The sequence below is a fragment of the Apis cerana genome, linkage group LG13 (assembly GCF_029169275.1).
Source record: "Apis cerana isolate GH-2021 linkage group LG13, AcerK_1.0, whole genome shotgun sequence".
Classification (NCBI taxonomy): domain Eukaryota; kingdom Metazoa; phylum Arthropoda; class Insecta; order Hymenoptera; family Apidae; genus Apis; species Apis cerana.
The window spans coordinates 8,932,735-8,955,916 of record NC_083864.1 but is presented as its reverse complement, the minus strand read 5'-3'; the positions used below and the strand labels follow the sequence as shown (position 1 = coordinate 8,955,916).

The window sequence follows — 23,182 nt, the reverse complement described above, 5'->3', positions numbered from 1 at the left end:
TAATATTTCATCGGTTTTGAATGTCGTGACCGAGCAATAAAATAGCTAATAGTAGTTATTTCCGTGAAATGTTGACGGAACGTGGATCAGAACTTCCGGTTTCCGGCGCGCATAAGCCACGCTGATTATCAAGCATCATTGAAACTTGATCGCGATGGAAGATCTCCGTGTTTCTTAACGTTGCATAACGCGTGTACACTCGTAAACGTTATTGAATTCTTGCCCGTATGAGCAAACGAGCTATTGCTTCAAACCTATATTGTTTTATGGATACTTGTTTGCTAGGCAGTTCCTGTTTATATATAATTATTTCTAAGAATTTTTTTAGAAAGTTAAAGATGAATTTATTTTTTGTAATAAATTAAACAGTTCCCTGTTGTTATGTGTGAGAACTTTGATTGTGAGAAATTTAACGAGGAAAAATTAAAAATAAATATTAATTTATTTCTGTGACTGTACAGGATTTAATACAATCATGTGTGAGACACTTTTGAACAGTCGATAGATATTTTTTTTAGAGATCAAAAGAAATAAAAAAATAAAAAAATAAAAAATAGAAAAATTTTATTTTTGAATTATGTATTTTAAGATTTATTCATGAACAGTTTGGATAAAACGAGAGAGAGAAAGAGTGAGATAGCTTTAACTTCGTTAAAGCACCGCGCCATAGTGTGGCGCACCATGCACTATCATTCTGTCTCGCTTTATCTAATGCAAATTCAATTATTTCTAACTTTAACCTAAATAAGAAATTTTTGCATACAAGTTTTATTTATTCTGACCAATGAATTAACATTCTATTTATTTTAAGATACTTTAATCTCTACATATAAAATATTTCTACATATATAAATTTAAAGGGCACTACGTATATTGTTACAACAATTTTATGAAATATTTATGAAAAGCTCTGATGATATTATAAAATTAACAAGTCCGAATAATAAAAGAGGAATGCAATTAACATATATTCCTTCAACCTTATTTCTCATCCCATCCGATATAAAACAAAAATAGCATACATCTCCATTGATTATCGACAAATGAATTGAATTTTCATAAATTAATTACACGTGACCAGATACTCGTTCATTTCTAGTTCGGATAAAAAGCTATCCATAAATTTCTTATTATAATTTCTATAATGCATTTTAAATAAATTCAAAGAATACCTTTCGTGCCAATGATGGATACAAATATATTATAAATTGACATGATATAATAGAAACTCATATAAATTCTTTTCCAAACCGTTGAAATTGATATTGTAAGCTGCTTGTCCCAGCAAACTTCTTCATTTCTGCTTACGATATAGAAAAACTTTTTGCATCTGCAATTATTGATTTGTGAATAATTGAGAATGTTTTCTGTTATATCTGCTTGAACTTTAATAAGAGTTTCGCAATTTTCGCTCGCCAAGAATATAGATATAATATATAATTTATTGATATTTAGGGATATTGAATAAATACGAAATTTCTTTATAATGCTTTATAATTAAAATTGAAATTATTGCATAATAAAATTGAAATTATTGTATAATATTTTATTTACGGTTGTCTAGATATTTCCATAACACGATGGATTCAATTTGAGCATTTAAATTCCCAGTGCTAAAGGTCAAAGATAAAATTACATGATATAAATCATCTGAAAAAAATTGCGATAAATTGCGATTCTTTTTCTTTCAAAATACTAAAAGAAAAAAAAAACAAACAATCTACTAATCCGTCTCCAACACGTGTTAATATCGCATCGCTAATCCACTAAATCTCTTTACACACACGATCCTCCAATATCATTATGCTCCATACAAACACATATCTCAAACACACATTACCCATATATAGGCAATTCTCCAAGGAACGAAACGCAACCTCTTGAATCTTTACGTTCCATAATAGAATATCCAGAGATTTCGCGCCAGGGAATTACCATACTATCCCACGCTGTCAGCCTTCTCGTGGGCACTCGACAAAAGGAGACTGTCGCAATCTTACATCCACTCTCATCAAATATATATATACCTACATTTCTCTCGCTCGAAGAGAAATAAAACGATAATCAAATAACTAGAATTAGTACAATTAGTAAAAATAATTGTACCATTGTTTATACTACTAAATAAAATTTAATGGAATTAAATGAATTAAAATTAACATTCTCTGAAAATTGGGAGAAAATTAATATTATTAACGAAGGAATATTTATGATGATAAATAATTGATTTAAAATTTGTAATTATTATTCTCACTGCGAGAGAAATATGAAATATATTTAACGAATAATAGCAAATAATTAGTATAATCAGTATATACACGAACCAGCCAAGCAGGTAAAGTATATAAGTGATATAATTAGTGAACTAGAAACGTTACGACTCGTGCCAAATGAAGACAGAAGGAACAAATAAGCGATGGGAAACCAATAACCATAGCTTTCCTCATCACCTTTGCCCGAACAGAATTTTTCCTCGTCCAACAAAGCGTGAAACTAAGAAGGAGAGAAACTTCATTAAACTATTAACGCGTGAAACTCGTTAAATACCCAGGAGGCAGGTATCCATGGGCCAGGAGGCGCGGTCCGACCGTCTAATTTCAGTCGACAGACGGCATGTTTGCGTGACGCCGCTGGTATCTTCACGCTCCGCATGTCGAAGGCACGCCACCAGAATTCAGGAGAAACCTCGAAGCGGATCCATGCGTGCATCCATCCCTACGATGCCATATCGACGTATTCCATCGATTTAATAAACGATCGGATCGGCTCGTCGTATAAACGCCCGTGTAAAATTCTCTTTGTACCGTACCTCTACCGATCTATCGATCCTTTCCTCCTTCCTCCTCTCGTTAATTGACCGATTCGAAAGAAAGGAGGGGAAGGAGAAGAGGCGGCATTCTTTATTTTTCCAACCAGCCCTTCGATGAAGTAATATTGACGTTTGATTGATCATCGTGGCGTTGTCGATGCCGATTCCCTCGATGGAGACGACGGCGAGATAGCGAAGAATTAGGGGAGGGAGTCGGTGATTGATGCTTCCGGGAGAACTGGGATCATTCATGCGGGATTAACGCTGTCGTTCTTGCGGTTCGCAGGCTCGATGATACTTTGCTTCGAGGAGATTTTGGAATCGTCGAGTTGGCTTGTGAATCGGGTTGGTTTTGAAGGGTGAAAAATGGATTTTTTTTTCTTTTTGGAAAGATCTTAATTGGATTTGTATTTGGTTTTATATATTCGAGCGAATGAAGAGAGATTATATGAGGTAAATAAATAAATAAAATTCCCTCCAAATTCTCGCACGAAACGGAGGATTCGCTCTTCTTCGCGCCAAGTCAAATTTCTTAACTTCAACACTAACTATGGAATCGCGTGTTCGATGTTTGAATCTCGCAAACGTCAGAAATTTCGCTGAACTCGAGAAATTTCGGGGGAACTCTGCTCCCTACGTTACACGTACATGGAATGTTCAGAGTGTATTCTCGTTCTGCTAACGCAATTGTTACATCCAGTGTTTCAGTCTGGGGAAGTTGCATAAGCCTCTGCGAGGTAAGAGTAAAGTTGCCATCGACAGATTCGATAAGTTTATTAGTCATCGGCCGAGAGGGAATGAGAATCTGGGAATCTTCGATGACGGAAAGACAATTTCTCCCCGTCGAGATCGATGGACTCCTCGATGGATGTCTCTGATCTTCGTGATATTCGATAGTTGGCTCGATGGCTAGGCGAGTAACTGTATATTTGAATTGCCGAGAAATAACGATGGGACCGATGATGATGGTAAATCATTTTCTCTCTTCCCTTCCTATCTTGTCGAGATGCGATAAAGTTAGAATTATTACATTTATGATTTATGGATGGAAGAATTACAATTTATTGAAAGTAACTGTAAGTAAGCACGAAGATGTGGAAAATAATTTAAAATATTTTGATCGTTATAGAAACGATGCAAGATCGACTATATTTAATTCGATGTTCTATCAACGTAACCAACGTAACGTTCATTCGAAAATAATTCGTACGTAATCCAATAACATAACCTCAAAACAAATTTTCCACGTCATCATATCAAAATTACAACTCGAAACACAGAAAAAGCCACGACCAAGTCCCGACCATCTTTTTCACGACGTTCAAGCAAGTATTCGCAAAATGGCACAGGTGATCGTGAAACTTATTACGTTACATCTGTCGTGTCATATTTCACCGTCGACCTGCAAATAATTGCTTAATGAAAATTCAACGACGCCTCGCCTAGCCCCCAGCCCCGGAAAAAGGAAAACAGTGAACGCGAAACGTGGACAGGTTAGGTCGCATTTAAATTCCACATCCAGTCGCAATAACCTCCTGGGACGAATCACGGTACAATAAGTGGCGCCAGATGGCGTCTCCTAATAAGCGGCGCACCTTTGCCCTTCGTCACTGCACCTCCTATCTAATTCGACCCGTTTTCGAGGGAGAGGGCAAAGGCGTGCACCTTCCCAATTAACAAATTCTCGTCGAGGGAATTTCGACGACGCTAATTAGGCGGTGACAAACGAAAAGCATCTTATTGCGAGATTGTCCCACAATGAATGGGCCAATTTGTTTAAAAAATAAGTAAGGATGGGATCGGTGTAATTAGCGAAACTTATCCCTGGTTGAAATGAGACCCATTTCTGACTAAACGAAAGCACTTTCGGCGAAATAATTGGAACGATTTTGTTCGTGGAACGGGGAATAAATTGAATAATGATAGAAATAATATCTCGTATAAGATAGAACGTTAAAATGTGGATAGAGAAGAAGAGATGGAATTGTTTCTCAGTGTGCTTTCATGATTTATTAACAGATATCCTCAATAATCTCGATAGATAAATATATATATCACCATTTAATTTATTTCCAAGCATCGATGTGATATTGATACATTTCAGAAACTTGTCAGTTATTTACAACAGCTCAATAAACTAAATTTGAAACGATTATGGAAAAAAATCAATTCAAGACAATTTCAAGAAGAAATCGACAAAGGGGAATCGACCTTCCCGCCCATTTCTCGACAAACCTAACCTCTCCCAATCCCAGAGCACCGAGCAATAAAGCAAACGTGTCGTCGACTATCCGGTCACTCTTTAGCAGAGCGCTCACGTGTAAGGGAAGAGTAATAAATCGAATAAAATGCAGGATCGTGTGGACGCGATCGAGATCAGTCATAACGTCACGGCTGGAACTCGTTTGGGGAGGAGGAGAATCCACGAGCGGCGGCGATTCGAGCACCGTTAAACCCCGCGAGGAGAGTTTCTATTTCGCGTGCCCTCACGACGTCTTTAAAGACACCTTCACATGCCGTCGTGATCATCCGTTCCACGTAATACCCATCCCGTGTTTGTGTCGAGAGTTCGATGCCCGACACCCGGCCGTGCATCGCTCCTTCCTTCCTCTCCCACTTAATCCTGTCTTTAACCCGTTCCCAACGCCTTCTACCTCATCCTTTTCACCATCTCTTCTTCGCTCGACACTCGAGATCCTCCCGTCTTCCCCTCTATCCTTCTCTCCTCCCCCCTCAGTCCTTTTATTATTCTCGTCTCGTTCTTCATTTATCCTTCCACGTTTTCCTTTCTTCTCTCTTTCTCTCTCTTTTGCTGTGCCGGGAAGAGACGAGAAATAGGCCATGAGATTGAGAGCAGGACTTTTTAACGACTTCGTACACGTTCCTTCATCTTCTGGAAGAGGAGTGGCCGACCTAACCTCCTGATCTCATCCTGGGACCTCACGATTCCCTTGAGGAGGGAGAGAGGGAGGAAAGCACGTGTGGTATAAGTATTTTCTAATCGGATTCTTGTCTGTCGATCCCACGAGTCGCCAGAGATTCTTGGATACTTGGATGATGATAGGGATGAGTGTGGGATTGGTTAGAAAGAGGTTGGTTGAGTTCATAGACTTTGGAAAGAGGAAGAAGAATGGTAGGATGTGGAGAAGAAGAAATATGAGAAATGAATTATTATATGATGATTATGATTATGGTAATATTCAAAGAGTAAAAGAAATTGCATATCATGCTCATTTAAATGATAATTGAGTTAATGTTTAAAATGCTTTTTTTTTATTTTAGTTTATACAAATTTAATTTGTAGTAGTTCGAAAATTTTATCCGCTGATGTCAAAAAATGTAAAAATTGATGCGTTTATTCAGACTATTATGTTGATTTATTCAACCAAGTAATTTTCATAAACTTAATTTACGAAATTAATCTCACCATTGGTGATATTCTCGACTAACTGGTTTTCACATGGAAAAATATTTAAACGATTTATTCGATCAACTTCAACGTGATAAAATTAATTTAGATAAATATTCCTAGCCAGAATATTAATATTTTATTGAATGCCATTTTCCAAAAACATTGAATTAATAAACTCTATAAATCTCACAGAAAAATATCGTTTTCATCGCATTACATTAAAATCTATCAGAATTCGTCAACATAACCTACATATTTCACGAAATTTACACATCAAAATGAATCAATTTGCTGATAAAAAAAAAATTTGTTCTACTAATTTGATTCAAGAGAAGAAAAAATTTTGAAATATTGCTTTGATCGTACATGCCAGCAATTTCTACTTTCATAATATTACGCCTCGTAATCAATTCGAAAACAATTCTATCTTCTACAAATAACTAATAGCATTACGAGAGAAAGGAAGAAATATCGTTCCAAATAATTCTTTACCGTGTTCCAATTACGCGAAACCGTTTAACAAGGCATAGAAATTCGCGTGCATCTCTTATTTTTACGAAAGAAAGAATGAAGTTGCAATGTCCGAATTGAGGTTATGAAGAGGAGGGGAACGCCCTGTGTGAACGGCTATAGAACGAATCTAGAACTCAATTACGCGGCACACGAGCCAAGTATTTTGAACTCGTTCCCTCGGACATTGGTTAGATTGAGTAATGCACATCTGCAATGAGTGAATGACAGTCTTCGCTAAATTGACAGTCTTCCGGTTGCATGCTATCAGGCGATTATCGGGTTAGAACTGAGAACGAAATGGACGTTTTAAGCAAGATGTCAGCTATTTGAATTGTTCTCGAGATTGTGCAAGGGAAAGTCTTAATTTACTCGTGATCTTGCATACTGAGAAAGGAAAGAAATAGAAATTATCACAATTTCTTTTAAGTGAAAAAAATATTTTAAAATAGAATATTTTAAAGGTAAGAAATTAACAATTTTTTTCTCTCATCTCTAGAAAATAGTACTAACATTCGATATTGTTACCAAATACTTTATTTTCCTTTATATTTTTCCCTGTTTATTTTAATCGATGTATGATTTTCCAACGTAGATTTATTTAAGTTATTCACGTTATCATTAACAATTATCATATCTTAAAATGCAATTTCAAACTCTTTAAATTAATAAATTTAATCGATAAAATAATAGTTTTCGAAAATAAATAATAAAACGTACACATTTTTCGTTTCATTATCATAAAAATAATCTTGTCGTTTCTCTTGACAATCGTTTAATTTTTTTTTTAAATTCGATCACGGTAATATTTTAAACTTATATATCGTATAATCATTCTCATATTTCAAGCTCAACCATCGTTAGGAAAATTGCCAAATGCGAACATTGGCCCGATACGAATTATATTTCGATAAGGATTATTAGCTGTGACGTTGAAACGTTCCAGTCCTGTCTGGCTTTCGTAGGATAATATTTGGATAGAATTTGCATGGATAACGGGAGGACATGTGGCGTACCATCGATATAAAATATGTCGGTTTTATTAGTCGACAGATGAGTCGATTAAGAATCGTGAAACGAGAGTTAAACCAGTGGCCAGTGTGCGTTTATCGTGACGCGATTTTAAATAGTAATTTCTAATAAAATTGAGGGGAACTCGCATCGATATTTTGATCGATGAACTTGGATCGTTTTGAATATAGTTTATAATCGTAAAAGAGCGTGAAATAATAATAACAAATAATAGTTTATATTTTTTTATTTTAAATTTAGAAATACAATTCTCTTTAATTTTATAAATGACTAAAGTTAAAATGACAAATGACACGCTTTTCTTTCTCTCTCAAATTTACTAAAAATAATCTTCTTTGGCAAAATTAATTTTTCTAAGATACAAATTTCCATTGCAGATTAACACTCAAGATAACTCGTAAATAATAATCTAATCTCAGAAAAAATTTAAGATTAAAATAGTCCTGTTTCAAAATAAATAATTTATAGAAAAAAGAATCCGTTTCATTCATTCGTAAATATGAAATATATATATATATATATATTTAAAATTAAAATCTTCATATTATTCAGTTTCAAAAGTTAACGAGCTATTCTCGAAATCCCAATATTTAATTAAATAAGCCTTAACTAAAAAAAGAAAAAAAATCGTAAAAAGAATTCACAATCTTCGCGATTATCCATACCGCCATCCATTATCCAACTCATTTCACGAGTCACTATAAATCAAGCATCGCGATGCATCGCCTTGATCAACGTGCGAAGATCGCAGCAAAAAGCACGTGCAAAGAAGGATTTTAATCGACGGTAGATTAGCAACAACTCCGGATAATCCGTGAAATTGCGTGGCAAAACAGGCGCAAACACAAAGGGTCAGTAGCCTGGACGTGTTGCAATGAGCAAAAGCTTGCTGGCCTCGCAAACTGGTTCCAACCAGGAGTCAAGATCTAGATCGCGACCTTCTGCGAGAGCTGCGACCTCGGAACTCGACTCACTCGTGAAATTGGAGGTTGGAACGTGGAGATAAAAAGCGAAACGACCAGCAATTCTGAGCCGCTTTCTGAGAGAGAGACGCTTTTATTTTCCATTAAATGTTCGAGATTATTTTAGAAATATGATAAATATTAATAATGGCAATTAACGATTCGCAACTCGTTTTCTTCACCCTTCAATTGTTACTTTATGAATTCGATTATATTCGAAATTATTAACGTTTCAATTGTACTTTTCTATTAAATTTTCGTATCGTTGAATCCAATAATTTAGATAAATAATAATATCTTGTGGATATTGATCATTGAATTCACAGATTCCTACGATAAGTCGACGATTCCTAAGATAAGTTGATATTATTTTTTTTAATTAATTATTACATGGAGAATTTTTTTTTAAATTCAAAAAGTTAATTTAATTGGATGTAAGAAGATTTTTGAAAAAATCGTAATACGCAAGAAGAATTTAATTTTCTCATTACAAGTGAGCACAAGTACAAAAATGAAAATACAAGGATAAAGTGGAACAATGTATAAATAAGGAAAGTATTTCACGGACAGAGGAGGAATACACGACGTAATATCTGCATTACTCCTAATAAAAACGCAAATTGCATTTTCTCGCGCGTTCTCACTACTAGATAAGGGACATCATTATTTTTCATTCGAAGTTATTATAAGATAATGTCAAATATTAGTTGATATTAGTCTTAACACGGTAATGCTTTACAAGCAGATTAGAACAAACGTATTCGCATCACGAAATGATAATAGAAGATGGTATTATTTCTTTCCCGTTTAATTTCGATTCGTAGGATCGCATTACGATCTCGTTAGTCCACAATTTAACAAGATTTGTTATTCAGCTCATCACTATACAAGGGAAATCGTAATCCCTGTTCGTAAACATAATAAATTCAGTTTCGCTACGTTTCCTGTAACGTTTGTATCTTCAATCATATGTACGAATTTGCATACTATTTGGATAATAGAAATATGAGATTCGTTTACAAAATTGCTACGATCGGGATTTTGTTATAAATTATTCAGTGAATTCTATCATATTTTTGCAAAACTTTGACAAAATTATACGATAATATTTCTTCTCTCTCCGTTCTTTCATGTTTATGTAAATTTAAATTTTTTTACGTAAACTAGAAAAATTACACGCAAAATTATATCTCACGCTTTAAATATCGCAATTTATAATTTGCAATAATTTTACACCTCGCATGAATTCGTTTGTCGCGTCGAAAATAAAAAATAAATAATTTTTCTTTCAAACATTTTTCTCTTTTCATCTCTTTCAATATTGTAAAACGAAAATTGGAATGTAAAAATAAATGGAAGTATCGTATTCGCGAGAATTTTTTTTTTTTTTTACATATCTTTCACCGTAACAAAATCCCGATCGAATTCCTGGCAGGGAAGAGAGAAAAGGAGAGAGAGAGAGAGGAGGGGAAGTGGACTCATTTACGTCGAAACGAATTTAAATCTCCTATCGGCCGCAGGATTTGATTGAAAACGGGTCTCAGTTAACTACCAAACCTCCCCCCCGTTCGTGCACCAGACGTGAATTTCGAAACTTCCATTCATTTTTCACGTTGTTCCCCTATCCCCACGCTTCCTTTCTTCCTTTTATTTTCAACTCGGTTAATTCCGGACGAAACTTTCGTTGTTCACGATCCATTACCCGAAGAAATCACTTGTACAACGATATATTGATTTTCTACTACTCTACTTACAATAAGATTTTTATAACGTTGGATGGATAGAAAAAAATCGACGTTTCATTCTGTCTTCGTAAGAATCTACGAACCCGTTTATCCGATACATCGATCGATTAATTCAAAAATTAATTAAAATTTCACGATAATTTCGGAATAAAGGAATCAAAGATTCGAACACATGATCGACACCATTCAATAATTTCAAGCGTAGCAACGATCGCAACCCAAGAGAATCGACTCGATGTTCTCGATCTTCTTCTGCGGAGAAGGATACTCGAGGAACAATTTTCTCGCTTCTTAATCCGACAGGAATTCCGCGCAGGATCATCGAAACCGATTTACCTTCACCCCTGACCTTCCTGCAACCCGACATTCCTCGTTTCTCGGGTCCAAACCAGCCTTCCTTCCTCGCTAATCTTGCTCCTTCTCAAACGTCGAGTCGAGAGAAAATCGGGCGGATTCGCGTTTCGAGAACGTATTACCAGCGGGATAGAAGCACTTTTATCTGAATTTCTAGACGGTTGGGGGATCGCGGTTTCGATGGAAAATTCTGATGACCTGTGGGACGTCGCGTTAAAGGCGACGAAATTCCTCCTCTGAATATGTTTATTAATAATTTTCCACCTGCCCGGCTCCACGATCGTCCCGTATCCCGGTGTTTGCTCGATAAGAGGCCGGTTAAGGAGGCTGCTCGTGAAATTTTTCCTCCTTTTCTCCTTTTTAGGGGATTATGCGAGAATTCGCCCGGCGAATTTGCTTTCTTTCGTGCTTCCCCAACCCGGGGATATATCTCCTTTCTTATTTTCATCCCTTCTTCCTTTTGATGTTGCAGAGAGAAGTAGAGAGGTTTTATGCAGATAGATTTGAAAAATGATAATTCAAAAGAAAAAATAAATGAATAAATAATACGTGCTCAGAGACACGGATCAAAGAGAATTTATAGTTTCATTGTTTTTTCTTTTTATCGTAAATAAAAATTTTACTTCTACATTCTTAAAATTCTGTGCCTCTCCATAATTTTTAAATAATATCGTAATAACGAAAGAACTTTTGAATGAAATTTTTGAAAGATGATTTTAAATTGAATAAAACTTTAAAATAACGCAAGATTGTTACAAGATTAAAAAAAAATAATAATAATGCAGCGGACAAGAGAAGGAAAAAAATGATCTTTCTTCAAACACAAAATCGATTCGAGCAAGCCGATGCGGGTAATGAATTATGTAAATTCACGTGTAGGCGGTGAATTTTGAAAATCGATTCGAAAAGAGGAACGTGGAAATTCCATCTCTTGGAAAAACTCGTGCCTCGTGAAAGAGAGAAATTCGTGGATCGCGCGTGACTTATCATCGTGACTAGTCCTTTGCTCGATCCTCGAAATTTCCAACCAGCTCGACAAATTACCGGATATTAATTCTTCCTTTTCGCCACGTGACGCTATTATATAGCACAGCTATAAAGAAAATTAAAGAAGATGACAAGAAAATTGTTTGATTAATTTCATATTCATTGTAGATCAATGAAATGAAAATATTTCGATCGATTCGTTAACATTATAACTGCCGATGATGCGACACTAGCGCCACGTGACAATTAATCAACTGACACTTAAGATGTGGAACATTTTCGAAGGATCGATTCTAAAGACGAAAGCGAACACAAAAGTTGACGCACAAAAATAAGGATAAAGATTTATTTGTTAATTTATAAACGCTTTGGAAAAGAGAGAAATTTGAAGGAAGAATGAGAATTGTAAAAGAAAGAAAGATAAAAGAGTTGTAAAATAGTAAAAAAAAAAGAAAAAAATAGGAAATGATAGAATACGAATGATCAGGAGCAACATTGGAAAAATTCGACCAGCTTCAACGAATTGCAGTTATTAATTCTCAGTTTTCACCATCGATCGTTCACTTGCCATTATTCAAAACTACCGGAAGCCACGTGGAAACGAATCGAACGATCCGGAAATATCGGCCATGCAAGTTGCACAGATCGGGAGGAAAAGTAATTAACGATAAATCCGTTTCGTGACATTTTTCCATCCAGTTATAAAAATTTCTTCTCTGTTTTTATTTCCCCCCCTTTTTATATAATAAAAAATTATCTGATGCAACGAATGTGTATTTTAAAAATTATATTAAATTATATTAAATTTTAAAAATAAAATATTATAATATTTCAAATATAGCAAATAGAAGAAAAAGGATTCTTGAATAAAAATTTTTAAATTATGAAATGAGAAAAATTCAAAATATTTAAAGAGCAGTGAATAAAAAAAGTGAATATGATTGAAAATAAAGAAATAAAAGATAAGAAAATAATTTCTTATTTCGATTTCATAGCAAATAAAATCATTGAAATTTGTTATTGTGAATATAGATTCAAAAATTCGAAAGCCAAAAGTAATCTCGATATCAAATCAAATTATTAAAAACATTTTAATAAAATATTTTAAATATTTCAGGTGCCAACCAATCATTCGATGCAAGATCAAAAAAAAAAAAAATAATAAAAAAGCTGATATTACCAAAAGAAAAGAGAAAAAGAAAAACAATCGCGTAAATCAATGGCAAGATTGAATATTTCCAATCTGCAGCAAAAGTCATCACGGAACGAAATCGATTCGTGCAATTACGCTCACGTGTACCAAGAAGCATGCGTTTTTTACGTCTCAACGATTCAAGATCGATCCTTGAGAGTGGTTAGCGGTTACCAACGATTGGTACGATGACAAGGTACTATTAATGGCCACCGTTGATTAAAACGATTGGCCGTGAGTACACCGAGAGGGTTTTTACTATCACGCTCTCGTGTTCTCGCGCAATAAAAATATATCCTGATCGGTCACGGAAATGATAATTGTCGGTGGTAAAAATTACAATTAATCGTCCCGCAGCGAGAAAATTCGTTATAAAATAATCAGAGATCTTGCGATGTTGACAAGGGATAATTTTTTTCTACTGATATTAAATCGATTCATATCCATTTCTTGTGAAAATATTTATTCGTCAAGTGCATACACATGAAATAATGAAGTATCTTGAGTGATGCAAATGGATGGATAATCATTTTATTATTCCTTTAAAGCTCAATGTTTGGTTAAATTTTCGGTAAGAGAATGAAATGATGAATTTTTTTTTAGAATAAATTAGAAATAACGATAAAAATAGATGTAATTAGTTTAATAACAAAGGATCAAAACAAATGTAAAAGTTTGTATACAGAAATTTCGAATGAAGCTTATTTATCAAGTTATAAGCTACTTTACGTTAGATGAAGTGAGGAGATAGAGAAAGACAGCTTCATGTTTGTTACACTGCCACGCCACAGTGCGGCGCCCTGTGTCATCGTTCTATTATCTCTGTCTCATTTCGTTCAATGTAACTTCAATTATAAGGAATTAATGAAAAAAACCTCAACCAAAATTTTCGTACGATTATTATTAAATTTTATTATTATTAAATTTCTGATTCGTACGTAAAGAATAATATTTTTTCCCTTTAAAAATTAGTATAAAAATTATTGAATAATTAAAATAGAGAGTAAGTAGAAAAAGCAGATAAATAGCATCCAGGTTAAAAAACTTTTCTCTCGGTTACACAACACGGTTATAGAACATCCTATATGCAGTAAAACTTCTACAAGCTATTATTTAGAATCGTGTTTTAAACCATGCACGCTATAGAAAAAGCGGAAATATTATACCTGTAGTAGAATTTATTTAACTCGTTGCTAAAAATCCATTAAATTATTTTACTGGAAAAAATTATCCATAATTACATTTTAATTGCTAAAAGATTAATATTTAAAATTATAACAAAAAGTATTTAAAACAGATACAAGAAAATGGAAATATTTTGCGAATTTTATCAAATTTCTATGATCATCTATAATCACATGGAGGAAGTACTCTATCATGCGATACACATTTCTGCTTTTAAGATTGATGGATCAAGTGAACTAAGTCTAACAAATATTGCACTACGTTTTATGGATAAATTTTCGAAATAAAAAATATTAAATGCATAAATATTATCGTTATAATTCATATTATCATTTCCAAAAAATGAAAATCATCATTTCCATCAAGTTCCTTAAAGTTAAAGTTCGTAAATACTTCCTAATGATATAAACCACTCGTATATTAAAATTCAAAATTATTCTACAAGTTTCGAAATTTCTTTTGCATCCCCAAACTTCACACCTCTCTAACCTACTACTTACTTAGAATTGCCAACTTTACGAATTTCAACATCCAAAGGAATTCTCATCTTAAATTTTACGAGATTCAAAAATATCAAGTTCCAATCTCTCTCGATATCTCTACACGTAACACCAATATTTTTAATGCATAAAATTAAAATACTCGATATTTCCAGTACCATTCATCCAATGATAGATATCTTTCATATTTTCTACATTGAGATTAAATTAAAATACTGCAACGAAACAATAAGAAAAGGAGAGAAGAGGAGGGAATTGCTAAGAGAATCAAAGAAAAACAATTTGCCAACAAACATTAAAAAAGAATCCACGAAAAATTCTGAGCTAATACCATGGGCCGCGAACAACTCGGTCAATTTCCAAGTACACACCGAAAACTTGATGGCAATTTCTGATTGCGCTTATCTACTGGTTGCCAAAGAATCGGAGGGAAAAGTCAAACAGCGGACAACGATACGGAGATTCGAAAGTTGGCCAGCGTGGGGAAGAAATCGAGCATCGACTTTTGCCACGTAATCCCACCGTTATTCATAGCCACGGCATTACCGAACTTCGTAAGTAGGATTACAGGAAGCAGCAGTAACCCAGGACCGCTTCCTTTCCAACCGTAGAAATCACAGAAGGAACCTTCCTCCTGTTAAGGAAGAAACTTCTTAAACCATCCTGCACCCACGATTTCCCTCCTTTCGTTTCGACCCCTCTCACTCAATTTTTCCTCACAGGTTCTCCTTTGCCCATTCTCTTTTCCGCGAGGTTTCGCGCTGGATTTCGAGCTATCCCCTTTGAACGTGCGGTTTTTGTGCAGAGAATAATAAAAAAGGGGGAAAGAATTTTTTTTTTTTTGATGGATTAATCAACTGATGTTCTTGTGAGTTTTTTTTCAGACAGATTTTATTTTATTTTAAAAAAGTTCCTCCATTTTGGATTTTTAAAAATGTAAAATTTCTTGCCTTAGGATAATTAATGATACGTTCGATTGTAAATAATTTGAAATTTTTCTTTAAATCAACGTAATTTGAAAACAATTAGATTTTAATCAAAGTACTCGATGAATTAAAATATGTGAGTGCTATTTTTTCTTGCGTGATGCATAGAATCAAAGAAGAAGAAAAAAAGGAAAAGTGAGGTTAGAATTTCATTATCCCAGCAATTCTTGTGAAAAATTTAACGAGATAAATTGTATTGCTATCGATATTAAAAAAATAGGATCTACACAGTCTTTTCAAATAAATATCAATATTTAAAATTACAAAATTATCAGAAGGAAAGCAGAAAGAAAATTATTGTAAATTATTAATCTGCTTAAGATAATTCGCAACAAGATTGTCAATCATCAGCTATTTTATTTCGAACAAAGCAACAACAACATCTGCACACTGCATAAAAAAAAAAAAATTCAATAAAACCAGAGATCCTGTTTCGAAGTAATTCTCCATTTAAGAATACCGGCAACAACATCGAAAAAGACACAAAGAAATCCATTCGCAATTAAAGACTGTTTCGCAACACCGCCTTAAGCATCCGTCGCTGATCGATTCGAAACGTTTTACGCTTCTTTTATTCTATCCGACGTTTGCCGAGAATCGACTACAACTTTTTTTCCTTCTCAAGAAAAGAAAACCGTGTTACTGGATGTCCGTGACATTAGAAACTCGTGATTTTACAGGGATAAAAGTGCTCATCTCTTTCTCTCCCGGATACGAGGACGAGGATTTCGAATATTCGCTGATTCAGCTGAACATCATGAAGTATAAACTGAAATAGAAAACTAGTTAGTTTTGATAATGACGGATCAAAAGATGCACGCGTGAAAGTCAGAGTCTCGTAAGAAAGTCTCTCGATTCTCCTCGTTAAGACGTGTCTCTCGATGATAAATGAAACGTGAATGGAACGAGAATCGAAGAAATGAAACGAATACAATGCGAATAATCGTCATAATGCAGGATGATTGATCTACGGTTAATTAACCAGTTCGAAGTGTTAAACTCGCTTGTTCATCTCTGTAAAATTATCATAAGTGAAGAGAATTTATGAAGATGCTTTGACATGATAAATAATTGTTTAATCGTCAAATAATCAATTTTTAAAATCTGGTGATTGATTAATAAAATCAAGATGGTAGCTTTGTCTAATATTATTCTATATTATTAATGTTAATCTAATATTAACAAATTATGTACAAATTCGTATATTCATCGTGGTAAGTAGAAATTATAATGTCCCTAAAAAATTAAAATAAGGATCTGAAGAGCTTCTTAGAGTTTTTAACAAAGAATTCATGTTGAGGTATATGAAAATTCTTTACGTAGCACGGTGGCACGAACAGAATTTTGTTATTAAAAGCGCGCGTTGCGGGGAAGATAGAGAAGAAAAATATTTGACTCGAAAACGCGCCGGTTTTTCTTGCGCGTGAGATAAGTTACTTCGTTAAAAAATAATTTCGAAAATATGGGCCACGAGCTTGTAAATAACAAGTGCAATATTATTTTTCATGAGGGAGAGAAAAAAAGTAGAAGTACGCATGTAGAGCTAAAAAAAAGGTAAATACGATCTTCAATTCTTTTTCAAATACTTTTCAAACCGAAAATTCCTAGTACATAGAGGATAAACATTAAAATTAATTTCTTCTCAGCCCATAAAACTACTCTTTTTATGCACACACAGCGTAATAATATTACGTTTTAACACTTTAAACTCTTACTTAATGCTAAAGAATAATTACAATAAATTACAATTTTCCAATAAGACTATAATTTAATCGCGATTCATCAGTACTCACAGATCTTGCAAAAAGAGAGAAAAAAATATTTCTGGTGGAATACGTTGTATATAATACATTTTGAAAACGATGGTTGTTCATAAGAAAAATCGATATTCCGATATCCCGACTGAGAGAGATAAATCCGAAAATAAAATCTAACGAGCAACCTATCGCTGGATCGCACAAAAGTGCGAAACGTCGATTGTTCTGAGAGGATGCGGGTGGAATCATCCTGGCCGCATCAGAGAATAACGAATAATCGCCTGATGGTCGGTGTAAAACCGCCGAAACCCGATAATTGTTATACGTTCGTTCGATAATTAGCATTCTATCGGCGACCACCGATAATTTCCCGAACGAAAAAGTTCCATCGCCCCATCCAAAGGGAATTCGTTCGGTTTTCATCGGGGAATCAAGGGGTTCAATCGCGTATAATTCGATTAATTTTCCAGAGTATTGGCCGGCTGATAATTTGCTATATAAATTCATGGAAATTTCATTCGTGGAAAGAAATTATAATATCATGAGTGTGCGGGGGAGGGGGAGGGGGAGAGAGAGAGAGAGATTCGAATATATTTATTTTGGGAAGGAGGATGGAATGGAAAGTGAAGACAATGGTTGCCGCTATTTTAGTCGACGATCGATAGAACAAAGACGATCTAGTTTCTGAATGATTGAATATTTATGCTCTTTCTTTTTCGTATTTCTTCGCGTTTCAATTAAATTTTATTGTTTCGCTCCGATTTTCTTTTTCGAATAATGTATAGCGATTCACATCAATTTTATGTATTCGTTTCGCGAAGAAGCAAGCGGATATGAACATTATCTTTTTCCATTTCTTTTTAAAAAATGTATTTTAAAAAATGTAATACGTTTTTTTGCATGAAAATTTTCATCGCTTCTCAATCATTTTCATTCGTACGTTTCTTTAGAACGTGTTTTATGAAATGTACGTACATAATTAAATGATCAATTTTGACTTCACGATCCACGTTGAACCCTTCTTCGAACAACTTTCACCCATCCATATCCTCGAAGATATAAATTCATTCTGTCCGTGATTGAGTTTGACCTTGGACTCGGTGGCAATAATCCTCCCACCGAAGCCAGGAATGCGGACTTTCACGGCACACACGCGCATTCCAAAGAGCTCGACACCCACGCGGGCAGTCCTCGCGCGTCCATAAAACCGATATCGCGACCTCGAGGCTGCAATTGATCGCGCGTCATCGAAATTATCATAAAATCTGGAGCGAGCCGCTCTCACTTTCGTAGAAAATACGATGGTATCTCCCTTTATCTGAATTGGAGATAGAGATCTCTAAAATCAAACAGAGGGAGTATGTAAAAAAAATAATTTTTGAATATCTATAAAAATGTCTACTCTTTCGTGCGATTTTAATTAAAAATATCATTAAATTGAAAAATACTTTTCCCTCCTTTTTTTACGGATTAAATATAACAGATCTTAAATAAGATCTTTAATACAAGTATTCAAGTGTAAAATATCCGTATCAACTAATTAACGAGAAAAATATTCACCCTTTCAAATTATTTATCCCTAAAGGAACAGCTTTCCTCTCTTCTCTCTTTAGAATTTATCTCATTACATTCAGAAGGAGCAAAATCAAATTCTCTGCCCTCCTCCCCGAAAAAAGGAAAAATAGATCACACTTAAGAATTCATTCGACATCGCGATCATCCTCTTCGTTAAAGTGAAATACCACGAAGCCAAGAGATAGTAAATAAGTAAGTAAGTAAGTAAGTAAGTAAGTAAGTAAGTAAGTAAGTGAGCGAGCGAGCGACGGAATTTTTTTGCGGGGCCGCAAGCTGCATCAAGATATCTTGGAAGCCGCAGACACGATAATCGCCATCCGTGACCTTACCGTGGTACATTTAACCTATGCTAAGGGTGCTTTTTCATCGTCGACGACTCAGCGTGTTTGAAGATGACGCCTCGAGTGGAAGGATGATACCATTCTTCATATTTAAGAGGATCAGGCTGCTTATGATTGCTTAAGATCTCCCCTCTTGCCCCGCTTGTCTAATTTTTCCAGCCGAGATATACATTGGGGGGAGGGGGAAGATAGAACAGTTTAATTTGTTCGAGAATTTGCAATTTTGCGCCCTAATCGATTTGGACGTTTCGCGATATTTGCTTCGTTCGATTTGTCAATCGAGTGTCTCTTTGATTACTTGGGTGACTACGATTCTAAGTTCCAACGATGGGATTTTGATCGTTCGATTTATTAAATTCGATAAAAAAGTTAAACGATATAATGATCGTTGAAATCGAATGAATGGAACGTTTACAAAATTTGAATCGAGTTCAATGGATTCAAAATGGTTAATTATTAAATCCAATTTTCACTTCAACGTTAAAATTTTCACGTTATAAAATATTTATATTCGTTTTATCTATCTGGAATCTATCATTTGAAATATTTCGCTTGATTTTTTGAAATATCGTGTTTTGGATAATATATAATTTAAATAGCAAAAAAGAGATCCGATCGATTTTTCTGAATGAATTAAAACGAAACTTTGTCATGGAACACGCGATATGGACGTTTAAAATGTATCGAACTTTTCGTTTGTGTTGGACAAACAAATTTGCGGCAATTCTTGATTCAACCTTTTACCTCTGGCTATTCGATCAAAAGTCCATTTACTTTCCATTTAAATTTGCCGCGTTATCCACTGCTCTTTGAAAAAAACCTATGCGATTTAAGCTCGAACCTCTCGCCTTTCCTTCGTTACAAATTTCTGAATTTTAAAGAAAAATCCAATTAAAAACACGTTCCTCGCGAAATTTGTTAAATGCAATTTAAGTAACTTTATCGTTCTTTCAAAAATTTCCCTAAACCTAACCTAACTTTATTCTCCAAATTTTGGGACACGAGAAAAAGAAAAAGAAGAATGTAAAATATTAACGATACTCGCAAACTTTTCGTGGAAGAATTTTCGAAATTAAACGAAGTCGAAAGGAAAGTTTTAGGAGAATGATCGATCACGTGGATCGCAGAGAGGTTAGAGCACAGCTGGACAGTCATTAAGCAACGTCGACGCCCTTAATGCCGACGGAGACACTTAAAAAGTAATTTACCGGTTGCACTCGTGAAAAAGGAAACGCGACGTTGGTTGGAAGTCGCGATTCTCGACGTTAATTGGAAACACCGGAACGTCAGCGAGTATCGGGACAACTGGCAGAGGGGAAAAAAGGATCTTTTTAGTCGGGGAAAGATCAAAGGATCACGAATTTCCTAGCGGTTTCCTTTCCAGCGTGCTGATTAGCGATGAAAAACGAAATTTTTCTTCTTCATATTTTATTCACTATTTATTTTTTCTCAGTTAAATAATCGTTGAAAATATATCGATAGGAAATTAAGATTTTCGATTATTCGAAAGTGATTTAAATAAGAGATGTATAATTTACAAAATTATTGTTAAAGTTTCGCGATCTTTAAAGATTATATACCCTTTCTATAAAGTTAGTTTATATTTTCCTATTATAAATGAGCACGAAGAATTTAATTCGAATTCACGACACAAACTTCAAAGATTAAATCATGTTATATAGGTTATGTTCTAACCATAAAATTAGTATACCTTTTTACTTTTTTCCTCATTATTGGCCTACCAATTTGCATACACAAAATTAAAGTTACGTTTATTACAAGAGTTATCATCTTGCCAAAATTTCATCCCTTACGAGTAAACAGCGTACAGTCGTTTTACAAAGGGAATCGAGCACGAGTGGTCGTTGTGACGATCCATCTTCTCAAAGTTTATTAAGCTAATTAACGCGGTTGGGCCTCAGGCAAAGGGAGCCGAGGAAAATGGTTAGCATTTCAACTCGTGCACTCGTCAAAGACGAGTTTCCATCTTGGATTTTCAGCGCATACGAAATCTCGATTTTTATTTCGATGAATAATATTATTTTCTCGTTTATTCGAATCCCTTTGTTCGAAGGAGGACAAAGGACTGGGCCAGGCGGATACCCGGCCCAATGGTACACGATATCCGCATATCAGTTCGAACACGTGTGCACCCTGTGAGATACGGTATCCATTGTCTATTAGCAACACGTGCACTTCCGGAACTGAGATTAGCGTGAGCCAGAAGGTAAGCAGATGACGAAAGAATTTTTACGTCGAGTAGTCGATATAGAATCTCTTTTTTTCCAATTGTTTAATCAGCAGAAAGTTTAATATCTTGATATTAAATATCTTGGAATATTATTTATTATTATTGTTACTATTACTATTTTTTTCTACTTTTTTTCTAGAGAAAAGTAATTAAAACAGAAAAGGAAAAAAAATAGTAATATCATTAAGTTAAAAATAGTAATATCAGAGCGACAAGAAGAAATTACGTAAATCTCTTTGAAGTTTTTATCGTGTAAAAAAATAAATTTGGACTTAGACGAGTTTGAAGTATCTTACCGTGATAAAAATACGAAATTAAAAGAGAGGTACTATAATTCTACCACTAATGCAACGAAGTGTTCTTGCAGAACATGTGGCTGAATTCACCAGACCGAGCTATTATTGTCCCAGGACACGTACACGAATGACAGAACTGAAATTAGCGTCATCAAAGCGCCCATATTGGGTGCACAGTGAACTCGTCCATTATGCGGATTGGTTCGCTAAATAAATGTTTCATCAGAATTATTAGGAATCTTCTATTGTTGATTCGCCAATATACATCGACCTTAATAAATGGTACGTGTATTTATATTCGAATTTATTGATACGGGAAACAAAGCAACAACGTGTGCGCAACAATATTGTGAAATTAATATTATAGATATACCGTAACGATTCGTTAGAGAATTATACGTGATAAATTAAACTAAACAGTCACTAAATTTTAAATAAATTCATCTTTCTATGTTATTCAGCGGAATTTATTATTATTATTACATCTGAAAAATATTAATTTCCTAAAAAAAAAATAATAATTATGAATAAAATATCTTTAAATTTTCCACTAAATTTTCACTAGATTTATTTAATAATAAGAAGTTTGTCTTTATCAACAATATTTATTTAAATAAATTCTCGAATGATTCCATCTATTAAATAATATTTCCTACTTAATCTTACTTAATGAAAAAGAAAATTTCTACATTCTCTTTGTTTGCACTCTCTCTCTCTCTCTTCGATATATAATAACGAATTGAAGAGGGAAAAAATTCCGAATTAATTCTCATATTCTATTCATTACTACCCAGGAACGGCGTCAACTATTGCTCAAACGAAATGACAAACGATGCTCGTTAAATCGAAGGCAATCCCGCTTGTAGAGGCGGATTTCTGCTTACTCGAAAGTGCATCTCGAAGCACTTACGTAAGCAGTGACCTATTAACTTAAGATACGCGCGCGAATCGACGACGCTACAGGAATTATCGACGGCGATGATTATCAAAGCGTCGAGTAGGCCCTACAACCGGCCGATTTACCGAGTTAATTAAATGTATTCCCCCGGTTTCCTAGTTCGCGCACAACCAACCACGCATCGTTAAATCAAGCATAAAAGTCGAATCATCTATCGAGTTATCATCTACGACCAATTTTCCTTAGATTTAACTCGCCTCGAATGGTCAGTGTTCGAAAGGAAAAGAAGATGTTATTATATCGAGAGGATGAATTTATTAGTTTATTCTGAAAACAATGTATTTTGAGAAGAAGAGAAAAATATTTGTATATAAATAATTAAGAAATTGT

General features: G+C 34.4%; 1 protein-coding gene and 1 long non-coding RNA gene across 13 annotated transcripts in view; one reads left to right on the top strand and one right to left on the bottom strand.

Moving 5' to 3' along the window:
• Window positions 1-23,182, bottom strand: part of LOC108004003 (putative polypeptide N-acetylgalactosaminyltransferase 9) — a 326,811-nt gene that overhangs the window by 133,332 nt on the left and 170,297 nt on the right. The window lies entirely within an intron of this gene.
• On the top strand, window positions 6,954-22,350 carry LOC133667200 (uncharacterized). Its single transcript, XR_009832457.1, has 3 exons — window positions 6,954-7,195; window positions 21,422-21,574; window positions 21,966-22,350. It is a non-coding gene; the product is annotated as an uncharacterized LOC133667200 (long non-coding RNA).